General features: G+C 42.9%; 1 protein-coding gene across 1 annotated transcript in view; it reads left to right on the top strand.

The window, feature by feature from the left end:
- LOC142566124 (Kv channel-interacting protein 4-like) overlaps positions 1 to 18,296 on the top strand; it is a 587,487-nt gene that overhangs the window by 305,634 nt on the left and 263,557 nt on the right. The gene's annotated exons all lie outside the window — the stretch shown is intronic.

The raw sequence follows: 18,296 nt of genomic DNA, 5'->3' as shown, positions 1-18,296 counted from the left end.
TGACGATTGCTCACGAAATTTTGTGGCAAAGCTTCCCCATCGAGTTTAAGGAAAAGACGTTGAACCTTTTAACTGTCCATTTGGAACGGCGTGAACTATACCATGCACAGAACCGTGCCGTATGCTTGGCAGCGACGGCCACAGTAGGTGCAGCAGTCGCTAATACGTGCCAGCACACGCGCAAAATTTTGCTCTTCAATGTACTAAGAATAGGGTTGTTTGTTTTTTATTGTTATTATTATTATTATATGGCACTTAAAAGATGCTGTCGCTTTTAATTGGCGCCAGCTACTCCTTTTGATATAGAGATATGAAAAAAAAGAATGAACCTAAGCGCATTAAAATTAAAATTTTGCTCCATGTCACAATAACACAATGCCCAGTCACAATTATTTATTTATTTATTTATTTATTTATTTGTGTATACTACAGCGCAATAAGCGCTATAGCAGAGGGAAATTATGCCCATAAGAATAAGCTAGAACGATGAGGGTGATGTGCTAAGACCATTCAACTTGGATGGAAGATACAAAACTTTCGGATGGGCATGTGCGAACAGACCCAGCTAAGGAATTCCACTCATCTATGGAATGAGGGAAAAAGCTGAATTTAAACATATTATTGGCGTGCAAAGTAGGTAGTCAAGCTTGAGTTGTGATGTCGTCTCGTCGATGACTCTGGCGCAAGGTTAGCATATAGTTTTTTTTTTTTTTTGAAAGTCCAACGGAAGAATTGCAAGAAATTTAACGATGCTATGCGGTGACGTGAAGGGAGTAAAGGTAAATTCAAGGAACGAAGTGCAGAAGAGGGTGAAAAGTCAGGATCATAATGGTGACAGTGGTGACCTTACAGTTTTTTTTCTGAATTGCTTCTAGCCTCTTAATCCCGCACTGCTTATAAGGCTTCTAAACGACAGATGTGTAGTCAACAATAGGATGGATTGGCGATTTATATAATAGTAGCTTAGTAACTTTTCGATAGTTGGATGCTGTACAACGTAGGTAACCAAATTTTTTGAGGGCTTTGTTGCAAATGTGATCAACGTGATTACATCATGACACGTTATGCGTAAAAATTACCACCGAGATACTTATACAGAGATACCCTCCACACAGCGCGGTTATTGCAGAAATAATGAAAAATAGATGATCTTTTACAGAAGGGCACAAGGACGGTTTTATCAAAGTTAATGTTCATTTTCCAGGTATTGCACCAAGTGCAAAACCTAGCAAATGACTCCTTGAGGCGGAAATGATTATTAGAACTCTTAATCACTTCATATAAAACACAATCAGCATAAAGATGAATGTTAGAAGAGATGTTAACAGGTAAATCAATTACGTAGATAAAAATAAAAGTAATGGCCCAAGAACGGAGCCTTGTGGCACTCCAGATGTCACATCAATAGCAGTGAAGTCAGTCAAGCTGTAAAAGGCAAACTGGGAATGAAGTTAAAGAAAGCTTGAAATCCAGTTAACTAGTTGAGGATTATTTAGTACAGCGTTAAGTTTAGCAAGGATTTTAGAATACTGTAGAGAAGTCTATAAAGATGGCATCAACTTGGTCGCCAACATCAAGGTTAAGGAAAATGTCATGCGTAAACTAAACTAACTGGGTTATCGTACTAAAATCGCGGCCTAAACCCGTGCTGTATGTTAGATAGCAGATCAGTAAAGCACTATGTGTTTATGAATTATATTTTCTATGATTTTACATGACATTTGATGGTGATATTCAACAAATCTTTATCGTGTGCCACTGTTCCTTTCTCATGGAAGTTAGCTAAAGTGCTTCCTCTTTATAAATCCGGTGGTAAGCAGCCTTTGTCGAGCTACAGGCCGATTTGAATAACATCACTATCATGTGATGTTATGTATTGATGACCACAAGGAATAACGAACCAAGGATGGATTGTGTATCCCGTCCGGACCGGTGCATTTTTTTGTATCCAAGTTTCATATGAGGTTAAGGATGCCTTCATTTCAATGTCACTGATCGCTTCAGAACAAACTATATTGGTGAGAGAAGGAATGGAGTTGTTATCGGGTAGAAATACGTGCTGAAAATACTTGTTGAAAGCATCCGATATTACTGACGGATCATTGATGACGTCATTATCAATTTTGAATGAAGTGGGGGAAGCATCATGAGGTAAAATAGAAGACCAAAATTTACGAGGGTTAGTTCTTAACAGATCAGGCGGTTGAACGCGAAAAAAGGAAACCTTTAGCCGTAAGCAGTTTTAAATTAAGCTAATTTTTTGCCTTGTAAGATCTGTCGAGTGTTTTGGGATCGTTGGTTCGTTGAGAACGCCTAAGCCTACGGACAGGACGAGATAAATGCAAGATGTCGCGAGTCATCTAGGGAAGGTTAGCATTACTTTTCTTAGCTTTAACGATCACAAATCGTTGGATACATGATGTCACAAGACCCGTAAAGTATTTAACAGAACAATTTACATCCTGACTGTCTGACAGAGAGCAAAACGTATCGAAATGACCAGCTAAGGGATCAGTAATGGAATTGTCGTTCGCACGAGTGAAGTCAGGAAAACTAGTGAATGTATAAGGTGATTTGGAGGTTTGACGAGAGAGCGATAACAAAACGACTCTATGGTTTGAGCGTCCCTCAATTACATCGCAAGAGAACTCATTTTTCGCTAGATCAGCGCTTAAGAAAACGAAGTCGAGGATGGAATTTAACCTAGTAGTAACTAGAAACAACTTGAGTGAGCAAAGGGCAAGGAATTATTTAATAATTCATTACATATTGCTACGTCACGACCTGTTGTATCTAGTGATGCCCAGTGAATGCCAAGAGCAGTGAAGTCACCCATGCAGATAAATGGTGACGAAGGAATATTAGTCAGGCACATAAAATTTCCACTAGTATGGAGGACATTAAGGGAAGAACCGGGTGAACGATATATAACGCTGATTACAGTACGCGAATTATTCAGGGAGATTTTATACCATGCGGATTTTGTATCCGAGGGCCTGAGCAACACTGAGAAACAAAGTTCTAAACGGATAAGCAGTAAAACGAATACGAATATAACTAAGAGACAGTAAGTGTGGAAGTTTTTTTAACAATACTGCGAGCGTTAATGTTCAAAACGACGAGGTTATCGAGATGACCAGAACGATGTCAGTTAGTCGCTGAGCCGGGAGTCGAAGACACAGGCTCGCACGGTAATGGTTGATTAGGTACTTTTACTAATGTGTTTGAACGGTCATCCCAATTATAACGAACCTTGTCAATGAACGCACTTTGTGCCTAGCGCTTTTGTTCCCATCAGTTTACGTTAGCTTTTTATATCATCCTACCCATGTACTGCTACCACTTCATATTTTGTCGAGCGTCGACGAACCGCATGTCAGCTGACGTATCACAATTGCAGCTGGCTGTTCGTAGTTCTAATACTTTACTTTATGGCCACTCACGAATATCACCTTTTTTTGCTACTTTCCTCTTTATGTTCTTTTTCTTCACCATTTTTTTCTCTGTAACACATATTTCTTTTGTTGTAGCCTAATTTTCCTACCGTCTCTCCCTATTTCCTGTCACGCGACATATCAGTAAATCAGGCAAAGTGCATTACAGTACAGTTAGACCGTTGCATTGTAATGTTTCTTCCTCAGCTTTCTTGAAAATTTACAAGTGTAGGCTTCTGAAGCTATCATAGTCGTATCTACAGGGGGAGGAAGGGGACTCTTGCCCCCCCCACTTAAGTGGGGGGGGGGCAAAATATGCCATTCCCCCCACCCCCGACTTTTGAAAGCAGGCAGTTTCGGCTGCACTCTGGAAAGACCAACAAAACTACAACTGAGACTCATTTTTCCCATTAGAATGGCTACATAAGTGATGCTTTTCTTTGCTGTGCATCCCCTGCTTGGACAGCGAGGATTGTCTTTTGCGCCTTCTCGGGACGTCCTGCAGCGGACGACGCGCGGTATTCGCCATAACACGCTCGCGTTGCGGATAACGCCTGGCGCTGGGCAGTTCCCGCCGTTACAAATGTCAGCTTGCGCTATTTGCACCATGCACAGTTTATTTGGGACCGCTATATCCGTATCCTAAAACACAATCGGCTGGTTGCATTTAACTTGCGGGTGAAGGGGAGGTCCGGATAATGTATTATAATCAGCCGCGCCCAACGACCGGTGTACCTTTGGGCATGAAATCGTTGGATCATCAAATGCTGGAACTATTTAATGTCTGTGCAGAGATAGCCTACCTAGCGTTGCAGTCTCAGTATCTCGTCACCAGCAACAATCTAATCAAACCTTTTACAGGTATAACTGCCGAATTTTTGGGTAATCACAACTTATCGCAGACGTGCTCGTGAAAATTACCTTGGTCGAACGTGCAGAGCCCATTTCAGTACCAATAGAACACTTCAAATTTTTTTTTTTCTAAAGGCGTGTGTCTCTTCTTATTGACGATTTCACTTGCAGGCGGTTTATAAGTAAGAGCTACACTATTACTTGTTTCCCGGCAGGAGCAAAAATAACAGCTGCATCGTATTTTCAATAAATGGCGGCCACTTTTTAGGCACGAGTATCGAAAATTTCCACTGTGTAGGTTGCTTGTGTGCTCTGAAAAGTTACTGCATAGTCGATTTCTCGCAATTTGAAGGTGAAAGCCTGAAGTGGCTCATACCTCCGATGGTCTGGACAACGGCTCCTATATTTTTTCTATACCAGTACAATCGCTCGCTCCTCAATGGGAGCCGTTGGTGCGCCTTAGTTCACTGAGTTGCCGCGATGCGACGCTACCCAAATGGTACGACTAATTTAGGTACGCCTGCTTGCGTCACACGTGCGCCAAAGCTCGCGGCGCTGCCATTCCGCTGGAGTACGGTGGATAATGTTTATGGAGCATGTGAGAACGATGGAGCATGTCTTATTAGAATGTGAAGATATCTGCCCAGCGGTCAATTTAGGCACCACAGGCCTCCTTGCAGCCCTTGGGTTCAGCGAGAGCAGAGGGAAAGTAAACATCCGCAGTAGAGATTAGTAAGAGGCGATTGGAAGATCGGTGGAAGAAAAGTAGGGAAACGACAAAAAATGGAGACGTACAAGAACAAAGTTCACAATAGGGGGTCAGAAAATTTGGTTATGGGAATTCATCGTGTGGGTTTTTTTTCCTTTTCTTTTTTTTTTCCTTTTTAACCTAAAGTAGGACGTTACGCAGTATAATAGCAAGAGCTTGGTGGCGCAACCCACCACCCTGTTCCAAAGGGGACGCTCATAATATCCATCCGTCCAGTAGCAGTAGACGCTCCGTCCCTCCGTCTGGCAGGTTATCACGCGTCTGTCAGTCTTTCTTCGACTTCCGCTGTGAGGCGCCACCACGATGGTGCTCTCCCCCACGAACATAAAGCATGCGTGAACGCTAACCGACGACAGAGAGTAAGAAAGGAAGATAGGAGAGGGTGGTTCAGCGGTCGGATCGGCCGCATATGGCTGGCATCGAAAAAAATAGAGGAGGCGCTGGTCTGGAAAACGCGACGTGCGGTACAGAAGGTCATGTGAGCTCGCCTCGCGCAGACACGCGCTCGTGCCACAGCCCGCGCGTTCGTCGTCGTCGTCTTCCACAGCTGGCTCCGATGCCGTTCATCATGCAAGCGTTCCCATTCTGCCCCTCGCGCTTGTGCTACTGCTCTCGAATTCGTCATCGTCTTCTTCCCCTGCTGGCTCCTATGCTGCTCATCATGCCAAAAGAGGCAAATTAAGATATAGTTAATTCAGGCACTTCAACACACCACCTTCAGTGGCAGCCGAACTCTCGACATTACGTCGAAGTCGAACCCGTCACCTTTGGCGTTAAGGTGAAGTTAGGTAAGGCACAGTTAATTAATATACAGTTAATTAAGGCACTCGAATAACGACCTTTGGTGGGAGTCGCACCCTCGACCTTTGGTGGAAGTCGAACCCACGACGTTTGGTGTCCATTAGGGCGAAGTTAATTCATGCACACTTAATTAAGGTAGCGTCAACTAACGCACACGGATCCACGACTTTTGGTGGGAGAAAAGAAGTAATAAGAAGTAACAACGCATTCACATGAGAACGTCAAGTAATTTAATGAATGTCTCCTAAGCGCGCAGGCTTTCCTCCTCTTTGGCGTATGCTAAAGTGACTCAAATTTTTATGTAATAAACGAGAAGAAAGGGGGTTAACCAAGGGGCCCGATTTTTATTAGTCATATCATACGAAGCCAACAAACACTGACACCAAGGACAACATAGGGGAAATTACTTGTGCTTAATAAAATGGAATAATGAAACGATGAATTAATGGGAAGTAAAGTGGATGAAAAAACAACTTGCCGCAGGTGGGAACCGAACCCACAACCTTCGCATTTCGCGTCAAGTTGCGGAAAGTTGTTTTTTCATCCACTTTAATTTCCATTAATTTATCGTTGCATCATTCCATTTATTAGGCACAAGTAATTTCCCCTATGTTGTCCCTGGTGTCAGTGTTTGTTGGCTTCTTATGATATGACTAATTTTTTATGTGTTATACACGGCATTTGGTTGTCCCTCCCCCCCCCCCCCCCCCCCCGTAACCACGGTAAAGTATATGGGGCACGGCGTTTGTATGTATTCAAAGTACGAAGCAATGTCCTGATTGACCAGCGTCATATGTTTATGCAGTGTAGGTTCATTACAGCCTTTGTAGAAAGTTTTTCATTGAAACGTTCCAGGGCGTCGTGCTGCCGCTAATCGAAATGTTTACCACACTCCTTAAACAACAAAACGATAGACGGTTGAAATGCCGTGAAAATAGAATTTTATACACTATGAGTTGCGAAACTTTCACTTCCTGCTTTAAAAGCAAGTGTTGGAGATAATTACAAAGCCGCCCTTTTTCCATGTGGTTTACTGCTTCATACGAGATTCGTAGATTGTTTCCCCGTTGTCCTCGGGGAGCAGAACAAGGCACAATGTTTATATCTGGGGAAAATTAGTGGCAGTATGGCCAATGTGTAGGCAGTGTTCTAAACGGATGGGTTAAATCGCATTTTCCAGTAGAATACGTATGCAAATATCCCATAGCGTTGTTAGTCTATTTTACGAGTGGTGTAAAACTTAGACGGTTTCGCTGGCATAATTACAACTACAACCGAGATCAAATTTTGCGAACATAAGGGGAGCAATACGCTAAGTTTATGGGCGATAGTAAATGCGTGTTGGTCAAATGCAGCGTTAAAAAAATTGTGAGCAAGTGTTTGAAAGTATCACGCTTCTGCTATTGGCTACGTTTCCCAATGTCCAAAGAGAACTCTGCGTTTTAGGGATATTATAGTTTGAAGGATTAGGCAGCATTTTAAGTGTCATGTAGTTTTAATGTTTCTGGCTGATTTAGAAGTGTTACGAATAATTACTGAGCCCTCATCTTTTTTTCTTCTTACTTTTTCATGCGTGATATATTAGTTTCGCCTGGTCTCCTCACTGAACTAAAGGAGGCAGCTTCCTTATGTGTGGCGACTGTAAGGACAAGTTATTAGTTGATGTGTAGGTGAAATGCAAACTAGATGGGTAATTGAGGCTTTCACAATAAACTACGTATACAGGCACTCTAGAGTGTTACGAGCGTGTCTAACGAGTAGGGAAAAATTGAACCCGCTGCCGTGGCAGAACTATAAATGCCACCAAAACCAAATTTAGCGAAAATTGGTAGTAAGCTAGTGAAACTATTTGTGCGAAGTTAAATGCGGTTGGGTCAAACACAGCCGTTGTAAAAAAAATTATTATTGAAGTGTTAGAGCATGTGATATGGACGCGCTGCTTTCCAGTGTCCCGGCATAGCTGTAAGTTACAACAGGTTTATATTTTGTAGAAAGGGGAGGGGGGTGGGGCATGGTGACTACATTGTGCGACAGAGTTATTTCGTTCTCGGTATAGTTAGGAACTTGGAAAATAGTTACGGAAACGTTGTTTTTCTTTCCCTATCTTCAAGCGTCTTATCAGCGATGTCCTCAGTGAACTAAACAACACAATTTCATTATGTCTAGCGAAAAAGGGCGCCTTATGGGCCATATTTAGGGAACTTCGAAGACAGGGGACTAATTATGACTTTTGCATTAAATTACGCATTCGGAGCTTTATGAATGTGTCTAGCGAACGAATAATTTATCCCGTAGCATTGATAGAACAATGAACTCAACCAATATCAAATCTAGGGCAAATTGAATGGGTGAGAGGGGCAGGGAGGGCGGGAGGACACCATGATAAATGTTATGCCGAAGTAACATGTTTATTGATAAATTACTGGCTGTTTTAAGATTTACAACCATAATTGATCCGAAGCATTACATGCGGGAAATATTTCAAACGGAACAGATATATATATATATATATATATATGCGGCAACTTTAAGGTATGCGAAATAATTACAAAAAACTGAAATCTTTATTGCAACTGTTCGAAAGGCAGAGCTTCTCTGGAAATCGGGTTGTAAATCTACAAGGTCGCTTGCATCTGCTATCTTCCTCTCTTGTGAATATTGCACGTAATTTATGTTGATTATACTTCGTTGCCTATAACCTCGTCAATACTGGTATGTAAACTATCGATACATTTATGCTGTAGACGTAACAACCAAGTACCATTCTTCGTGTAATTATTAAAATTGTTTGTAGCAAATGTGCATTTTCTGTGTGCGCTGTACTGCTGTTACTGGGCGGAATACGGGCCCTTTGTGATGTACTCATTGCCTCTTGTCCCTGCATCATCTTGAAATGTCTGTTAAATATTACTTACAGAAGCATTGCCATGCTTTTTCACCTATTGTAATAGTAATTCGCAATATACATATATATATATATATATATATATATATATATATATATATATATATATCAATCCCCCCCCAAAAAGAAATATGTAATTTTTTTTTTGGGGGGGGGAATTGATTTGTAATGCCTCATATGCAGGAAACGACAACACGCAGTGAGTCCAGTACTTTGACAGGAGAAAGTAACGCAGTTTCCGACACATTCACAGAAATGATTCATTAATGATCAAATACATTGTTTGTGTATGATGATGTTGATGATGATGTACATTGATCAAATACAAAAATGCGTTGTAAAGATACAAATTAGATTTTAACGCGACAGCGTTAAGGAGCTCGTGTCGCAGAATAGCCGGTGTCGTCGGCATCGGTGTCGGCGGTGTTGGCCGTGAGCGATAAATCCCAGCAGGCACTTCATGAATAAAAAACAACTTGCAAGATGGGCTGGGTGGGAATCGAACCAGAGTGTCCGGAGTGGGAGACGGAGACGTTACCACTAAGCCACGAGTTCTATGCTTCAAAGCGGTACAAAAGCGCCTCTAGTGAACGCGGTGTTGCCTTAGAAACGAGCTGTTTCTAAGGCTCAGGCGTGCGTCGCTTGCTCAGGCGCACATTTCGTTGTCGCGCCGAACGCTGCGTTGCTCGACGCTCACCGCGTCCGATGCGGGGCGCGCAGTCGCTGCGCCGTAGCCCATTGTCTTAAACCCCTTGGCGGGTCGACGGGAACGCTGTCGCGTTCCACTCTTGAAGGCGAAGCTTAAGCGTCCTCCAATTTTTATACCGCGAATCACCACCGCATTCGCAATTTAAACTTGCGAAATCGAGGTTAGCCCACAGACACGCCTTGTCATCATTTTAGCGCAACATGTTCGTGTAAGTGAGGTTGACGCAAGTGGAAGGCACGTCGTATGGGACTGAATTATATAGAATGGCGGATCGGTTCCGTATCATGGCAGCCGCGTCCGCTCATTGGAAGCAAATGGCATGAACCTATGATTTCAACGTCTGACATTAGACGCTGTTTCCTTCGCCGAATATTTGACGTGCTACCCGCACTCGCGTTAACATAAATGCAGCTAAACGGACATGCCAAATGGCGGTACGTGCAAAGCATTCTTGGAACAAAGGAGGCAAGAGAGAGAGAGAGAGAGAAAGAATGGATAACTTTTTAACGATATATAGTGAATTTTTATTCATTAGTTGAATATGCGTTTCGATTTCACGTGCAAGAAAATCCCCCTCCATCAGGGAGGGACGTTAGTAATCTTAAAAGGAATTCAGTCATAATACAGGCGTCACATCAACGCGATCGGCTATGAAGGCACTGCTGCGGTATTTAAAAGACACTGGACTTTCTGACAGATTGTGACTTCACTGTGCGACGCAGGATTGTACGGCGACACTGCATAGCACTAGGAACGCCTTTGCGGGCTGCGTGACAGTGCCCATGCACAGAAACAGTTTGTGTGTACGTGCGTGTGTGTGTAGGTTTTTTTCCTTTTTGTTCTTAATCTTTTTTAAATCCTTCTCTATCTCACCCATTGCATCCTCTTGCCCCTCCCCCAGTACAGGGTAGCCAACCGGAGATAATTTCTGGTTAACCTCCCTGTCTTTCCTTTGCCTTTCTCTCTCTCTCTCTCTCCCTCTGTCTCTCTACAGGCGTTAGATGTAGGCATGGACACAGACAAAAAAATAAGAAGAAAGGGCAAAAAGGAATAGGAATTTCAGTCTAAAAGCTTTCTATTTTATTTATTTTTATTTTTTTTTGTCTGTGTCCATGCCTACATCTAACGCCTGTGTCATGACTGAATACCTAAGATTACGAAAGTCCCTCCCTGTTGGAGGGGGATTATTGTGTCAATCCCGTGTCGCCAGCTCGGAGGCTCCCTTCAGGATTTAGCGTTTTGAAAGTTTATCGCTCTCGATTCTTTTTAATGAAGCTGTATAACATGATTTATGCTCTTTTTCGCATCCTATTCTGGAGCTCCTCTCGCTTCCGGTTTGCCTTATTCTATAATAGGCAAGCTTCAATGCCGCTTGAATCGTCTTTACTTGCTTTTTTGTCTTCCTGCTATATATATATATATATATATACACGTATAGATGGAACCATTCTAGAGCTGTATCACACCCCAATCATTTAAGCGGTTCGAAAGAAATGTGGTTTTTGTGCGCACTTTTGCTATGAATAGCGGTTCTGCTTTTCCGAACGCAAAATTGAAATATTCTAGACGTACGGTACAGTTCCTAGGCAAATTTTGTTAACGCGAATGATGAAAACCATTTTTGTATATTAAAACAGCACTCCTATTGTTCTTAGCCTGCTTGGCGAGCAGAAAAGCAAATTTTTCTTTATCTTTTTGCTCCCAGTATGATAGCTGTGAAAATAATCAATAGTAAATTATTTACTTCGTTTTATGGACTGTAGTCCACGGGTAATACAAGTTAGCGTACAAGTTAAAAAGCTGAAATTTCGCTGGTATCTATTGGTGCATACTAGACAAGATTTCATTTTTTTATAAGACTCCAAATTACTAAGCATTATGAAAGCGCCAAAATAACGCTAAATAACACCGGACTCCTGTAGCGGGCTTGTCCTTTCGTGATATCAATGTTCAAGGGTCCTTAGATCTGTTTAGAAAATGGCAACCAGTGGTCTTAATTGCAGTGCACTACGACAACCGTTATTGACCTCTCAAGGTGGCCTTACAAGAAGCTTAACGCTTGTGCGTGCCTACCGCGGACATGTTTACTCATTTAATCGGAGAACCATGTGAACTTTATAAGCTTTGTGGACACTGATACGTTCATTTTGGCATCTTTTGTGTGTTTTGATCACTCTCGCGAGCAATAGAGGGGCATCAAATATGGGCACTCTGTTTCTTTTTTCTCTTGCGTTAAAGTCATATAAAACTATATGCCTCTTTCACTGGTGCTTGTTTGAAGTGTCTGAGTACTGCTGATATACGTAAGAGCAGCAATCATTCATAAATTGGAGCACTAGATCACTTTAGATGCATTTACATTCTGTCGCTGTAAAGGAGAAACTTATTCAGAAGTAACGTCATCATAGAGGTGTTATAAAACCCCTGAAGTAGGGCCGTCGAATTCGCGCTTGCGTTTAAAGATGCGACGGGTAGTCACTGTCCCCCTCTGTCTCGATAATTACAACGGCGTAGATGGCTGCCGCGAGCGGAGCATAGATTGAGAAATCAAATGAACAAGTGAAGAAATGCTGATTGCAATACTGTGCTTACCATCGTAAGCGCATGGCAGGTGTTTTTTCTTTTTTTTTTTCTTTTTGTCGCCGCAGCGGAAGCGAAATGAGATTTGTCCAAAGTTGTCCGTCCTGCTAAAGCTATTAAGCACCGTAATTACCTACCTTCGCTCACGTACGACGTCATAAAGACTTGACACTAGCACTCCAGCGAGCACCGGACGCTGCAATAAGGTTGCCTCATTTGGGCTTCTGCGTAGGAGGAAGCTCAGAGCGGCTTGTGCTGGCGGCAAAGTCGGTGGGAGTAAATGAAAGCACACTGTCACGCTCAAAAGGAAAGAACACTTCCGGGAACAGCATCTCACGCGGTGGCAGGGACGCCGGCTGAGCAAATAACATATTGGCTTGAGCGTCACAAAGCTGCTCATGCCGACTGAGCAAAGTGCTACTTCGTCTTCTTCCGTGAGGTACTCCCCGTTTTTGTAATCGCCCCGTTTCTCTTACGAGTTCTTTCCACTTTTCATCTGGGACCAGAAAATATATAATCATAAAAAATTTGGCAAAAGGCATTATGGCCAGCTGCTACCTATGGCGCTAAACTATCTTTTCTATCTGCAATTGGGACTGCGCTAAGCTGACTAGATTATTTCCCATTTGAATTTCAGATATATCGCCTATAAGAAATCTCAGTCCGGTTTTGTGACACACAGCTATGCACAACGCCTGATCACGATCAATCAGAGTGAATAGGAGTGATACGAGGGGGGCAATATTCGCAAAGCAATTGATATTCTTAACTGGTTGGTAAAAAAAGACGGAGTCGATCGTGCTTCATGATGACGAACACGGGCTAAGCGATGGCCGTCAGCCATTGACAGGTGGTTCTTGGGAATTAAAGGACTTTGAATTCTACAACTGAGGCCCAATTTTGTTAAGATTGTTCTTCTTTCGATTCTGTTCGTTTCACATGGTCCGTCGCAATGAGTGCCCGAACTGCTTGACAATTGCAGCGCGGCGGCATGCGATCAAGTTAAGAAGGGCGTAAATCAACGGAAAAGGAAAAGCATCATTCAATATCTGGCCCCTGGATTGTTGGTCACAGAAACTGTCCGTACGCGAGCTCGCTTCGTAAAAGCTGAGCTCGACAGATTGCGATAGATAGCGAAGTGATAGTGAAGACGCCGACCAATGACAGGCCGTTCGCGCGAGTAATAAGTTCGATATGAAGACTCTCCGTGTTGCATAATTATGCTTCTGCGAGCAGCCAGGGGCGCTGTGAGCTTTACCTTGGTGAGCTAATTCTGCGTGGAGAATAAGTTGCGCTTTTTATCGCCCTGAAAATTACGCATGTGTGATCAGTACATGGCTTCCAAGGGGTGGATGATGCCTTTGAGGACGAAAAGGTTAACTCTCTGTTTCTTAGGCAGCTGTTCACTCCCTAATAGGAGCATGAAGCCGCAATTCATCGAACAGCTTTTCATGTCATCCGTCGCAACGAGGCACCAATCCGCGCGGTGAAGGCGATAAGGGTGACAATTACATTACCTTCTTTATTGATAATTGTTCAAAAACGCGCGCCAAGTGCAGTGTGGCTTTGGACGTGAAACTGGCGACTGGATATGTGAAGGGGGAACAAAACTGATGTGGCGGTCAAGTGCTATCGGAAACCGCTCACGTCCCCTGCAATCATCCCGCGGACCAGTGATTCCGCACAATGACCGTGTCGCCGAAAGCTCCATTCTTCTTCATTCTAGACTTCTCCCCATTCGACAAGAGTTAAGCCTTGTCCTTTACTGCCACTTCTCTGGGAACCCAGGGCGTCCCTCTCACCTGCTCTGTTTTCTGATCCCGTCGCGAGCTCTAAACACATTCGGCTATCGGTGATCGGGTCACGCTGTAGGCGCACGCGCCAAGAGTGTGTGGAACCAGGTGACTCACTACTACTTCAGGGTTCCTGGAAGTATTCAACCTTCGGTTGTAACGTCCGTAGCCCCGCTACACCTGGCGCACGTTTTGAACTGGCCGCAGTAAAAATAAAGTATTTGGTGCGCTGTCGGCAAACTGAGCCTTAAAATCGGTATTGGCAAGTCTGAAGCTATCCATTAAAGAAGAAAAAGGAGTCACAATAAAATTAGCGCCCCTTCCAGTTTGTGAAGATGGTCGAACAGCGAAGCTGTGATACTTACACCGAGTGTTACACCATGCAAGTTAAACTTCGCAAGCAGTCTATACTGAAACCTTTTGTTTCGTCATTCTTTCACCTCATTTTTGCTTTTGCGTGCTTCGCGTAGTGAGCATGCTTTAGGAGTGCTTTCTATTTTTTTTTCTTTCGGTTCTCTCAGTGTCCTTTCTTCTTTTTTTGCGCGTGAGCTTTCTGTTTGTGTTTTGCCATACATTTCTTTTTTTTTCGCGTGCAAGTTGCTCCGCTCTATTTTGCGCGCCAGTAATGAGAGCAAGAAAAGCCACCTGATAATTTTTTTAATTCATTTTGTGCGTAATGTTGATTTGCTTGGTCTTGTGCAGTCTCTTCTACCCCATGATCTTGAGTTGTCCTCGCTTGTGTCTGCGCTGCTCGGTGTGCCTCCTCCGCTTGCAATGCTTTCTCTGGAGACGTTGAATTTTGCATATTGACGGCAGATGACGGCGTTTACACTTCGTAATCACAGCCTTGTGGTTCAAAATTAAATCTGTCCGTCACGTAAGACAATGAATGGCTCATACCCCCTTAAGCAATGTCTTATTATTTCTTTTTTTTTTCAAATACTGTTGGCCGTCTTGGCCGTAACAGGGTGGGTATAGCAAGTTTGCACATAGCGTAAAAAATGTAAACACCTTACAAACGTAAATAGGACACGAAGCAATGAATATTGGAAATACAGTGCAAAACAAATAACGAAAAACAAATACAATAGTTTGGCTTAGAAATCCATGTTTGTAACATTGTGACAGTGATATTGGAAGCAGCACAAAAGAAAGACTATTGTATGTATTTCTAGAATAGTGTGACAATGTTTGCACGGCACTACCAAGATTCAATTTCATAAAATGTTTTCAACGCGTTCCTCAAATATTTTAATGCTACTCGACTGCAAAACAGACGCCGGCAAACTGTTCCATTCCTTAATCGATCGCGGAAAAAATGAATAAGCCTACATGTCCAGATATGCCTTTGGAATTGACAACATGCAATGATTGCTTGACCTGACGTTTCTAGCCTGCCTGGGAGCAAGATAGGGTGTGGTTTCAATATTGAAGTGGCCTTTTGATAACAAAAAAAGAAATTTAAGTCTAGCCAACTTCCGCCGTTGAGCCAGTGGAGGCAAATCAAGCAACCGAAGCATTTCGGAAACAGAGTCAGTACGATAATACCGGGAAAGATTGAACCTTGCAGATTTTCTAAGTATCTTTTAAATGCGGTTTATTAATCCTGACTGAAACGGATCCCAAATGACACTGGCATACTCTAACGTCGGTCTCATGTAAGTGAAATATTCAAGCAGTTTGACGGGTGTCGTTGCTAGCTTTAATTTTCGGCGAAGGAAAACATAACTTCTTTTCTGCAGCTCCACATATTCTGTCTATGTGCGATTTCCAACTTAAGTCTTTCGAAATTGTTAAACCTAGGTATTTTATCCTTTCAGCTTTGGTTAGAATTGTTGAGTTCATCTCATAATTACACTCAATAACATGCTTTGTTTTGTTCGTAACTCTGAGCATGACTGATTTAGATTCGTTAATTTTCATTTTACTTTTTGCGGCCCAGACTTCTACAGCTTTAAGGGCTTGACTAAGTGACGCCTGGTCGTTTTGGTTATTGATTTCACGATATAATAAACAATCGTCTGCAAATAACCGGATGGTTATGTCTTTACTTATGTTATTAGCAATATGATTTATGTAAACTAGAAAAAGAAGTGGTCCTAAAACGGATCCCTGTGGAAAGCCTGAGGTTATTTTTAATTGGTTAGATTTGTTACCATTTATTTCAACGTATTGTGTCCGATCTGTAAGATATGAGTGGATCCACATAACAAAATCATAATTTATATTCATTTCCATCAGCTTTTCAATTAATTCATTATGTACGACCAGATCGAAAGCCTTCGAGTAATCTAAAAATGTAGCGTCGACCTGCTTTCTATTATTCAAGGAAGCTGAAAAATCGTTGATCGTTTCGATCAACTGTGCGACAGTCGAAAGGTGCTGTCGAAATCCGTGCTGGTAGGGAAAAAAAGCTTTCTTGTCTTCGAGGTAGGTGAAGATTCACTTTGAAACTATGTGTTCAAGTAACTTGCAGCATACACAGGTGAGTGAAATTGGCCGATGGTTTGCAATATGTTGCCTTTCACCAGACTTGTGAACCGGAACTACTTTTGCGACTAGCCAGTCATCTGGGACCCGTTTTTGTTTCAGCGAAGAATTAAAATTATCTCTAGATAGTGAGCTACCCATTCCGCATATCTGTGCAGAAAGGCATTTGGTATGCCGTCTGGACGTACAGATTTCTTATCGTTAATTTTAAGCAAAGGAGCTACAATACCTTCATGCGAAACCTGAATATTAGGCATTGGTGATGTGTACGGGGATTCTAGAGAGGGTGGAGAAAGACCACCTGCAGAAATTTTAGTAAAGACAGATTGAAAAGAATCATTAAGACATACTGCCATACGCGAGTTGTCCGACACAAGTTCGCCATTAGCGACAATGACACTTGGACCTTCCTTATTATGCGACAAATGGCGCCAAAAACGGTGCGGATCGTGCTTCATAAAATTAGTTAATGTCACGTCATAGTAATTTGTTTTAGCGGTAGCCATATTTGTGCGCAATATAGAGCTTAGCGGCGAAATTTTATTATGATATTCTTTTTTACTTCGGTCTCTCACGGTTAATTTTACGCTTTAAATGTATAATTGCGCGGGTTATCCACGGGTTCTGTTTATTTATTTTCTTCTCCCGAGTTGGCACAAATCTGTTTACGCAGTGAAAAACAATATCTTTAAACGCAATCCACATCGCATTGACGTCATACGTCGAAGTGAATTCATCAAAACACAGTGAAAGATGATCAGTAATGCTTGTGTCATCGGCTCTATCGAAGCACAGAACATGCGTAGTACTAACAGCCTTCGGGTATACAGTGGTAGAATTCATCTCCACATAGACTAGCTTATGATCCGAGAGGCTGGTTTCAACCGATACGTCGTAGTCTTCAAATCGCCCGTCTAGGAACGCCAAGTCTAACACAGGTCTTGATTTCCCAACTACGCGTGTGCACTCATGAACTACCTGTTCTAAATCCTTACTGAAAGCTATTTCTAGAAGTAGTTCGCAATGGGCCATCTTCGCGAGGCCGAACGCTAAGCGTAGACTAATCAATTCCTGGCAAGTTGAAATCCCCAGCAATGATTATGCGACAGCTGCGCTTTTTAAAGCTTTCCAAGTAACGTACACGCCCTTAAGCAATGGCTCATACCCCCTTAAGCAATGGCTCATACCCCCGTGAACGCGGCCTCGCCATTACGACGACAGAAGTGAAATTCTACACTGGAATGACGAGCGGCAACGGAGGCAGCTGTGGAAGGAGACGACGACGCTCTAGCCATTGCTGATGATAGTTTTGGCGAACTCCGATGACGACGACGGCGCAGGGTCCGCTTAAACAGCTTTGCTGTAAAATTTTGTGCCAGTAACTTAAGAAGAGACCCGTTGCTGTGGCTCAGTGGCTATGGCGCTGCGCTGCTGAGCACGTTTTCGCGGGTTCGGTCCTCACAGCCGCTGGGGCCGCATTCAGATAAAGGCGGAATGCAGAAACGCCCATGTACCGTGCTTTGGGTGCACGCAATGCATGATTGCAAGCGTGCAATGCATGCACGCAATGATTAGCAATGCTAATCTACTACAGCGTCCCTCATTAACCACTGCGCAATTTTGGGACGCTAAACAACATAATCTCCCTAAAGGAGACATGAGGAGGGCTCGAAAGGCGTCATGCAGAAAGTGCCTATGACATCAACAATGCACTTTCCGTGTGCTATGTTTGTCTTTCTACTCCAAGTGGGCTGTGTTCAGCACCACTTGGAGGAAAGTAAACCGCCAAGTACTGCGGGAAAAAAAGTTCAGGCTAATGTTGCAGCGATTTGATGAGTGTTTGGTGATCCTCCACTGAGAGGAGCTGGTGCCAGAGCTTGACATGGCCGCGGTTAGGCAGTGAAGTGTGTTTGTTGGGATATGTATTTGGATAAGTACCACCGGTCCGTACACCGTATTAACG

This window comes from Dermacentor variabilis, unplaced genomic scaffold, assembly GCF_050947875.1.
Source record: "Dermacentor variabilis isolate Ectoservices unplaced genomic scaffold, ASM5094787v1 scaffold_12, whole genome shotgun sequence".
Lineage (NCBI taxonomy): Eukaryota > Metazoa > Arthropoda > Arachnida > Ixodida > Ixodidae > Dermacentor > Dermacentor variabilis.
This window is presented reverse-complemented; position numbering and strand designations above follow the sequence as displayed.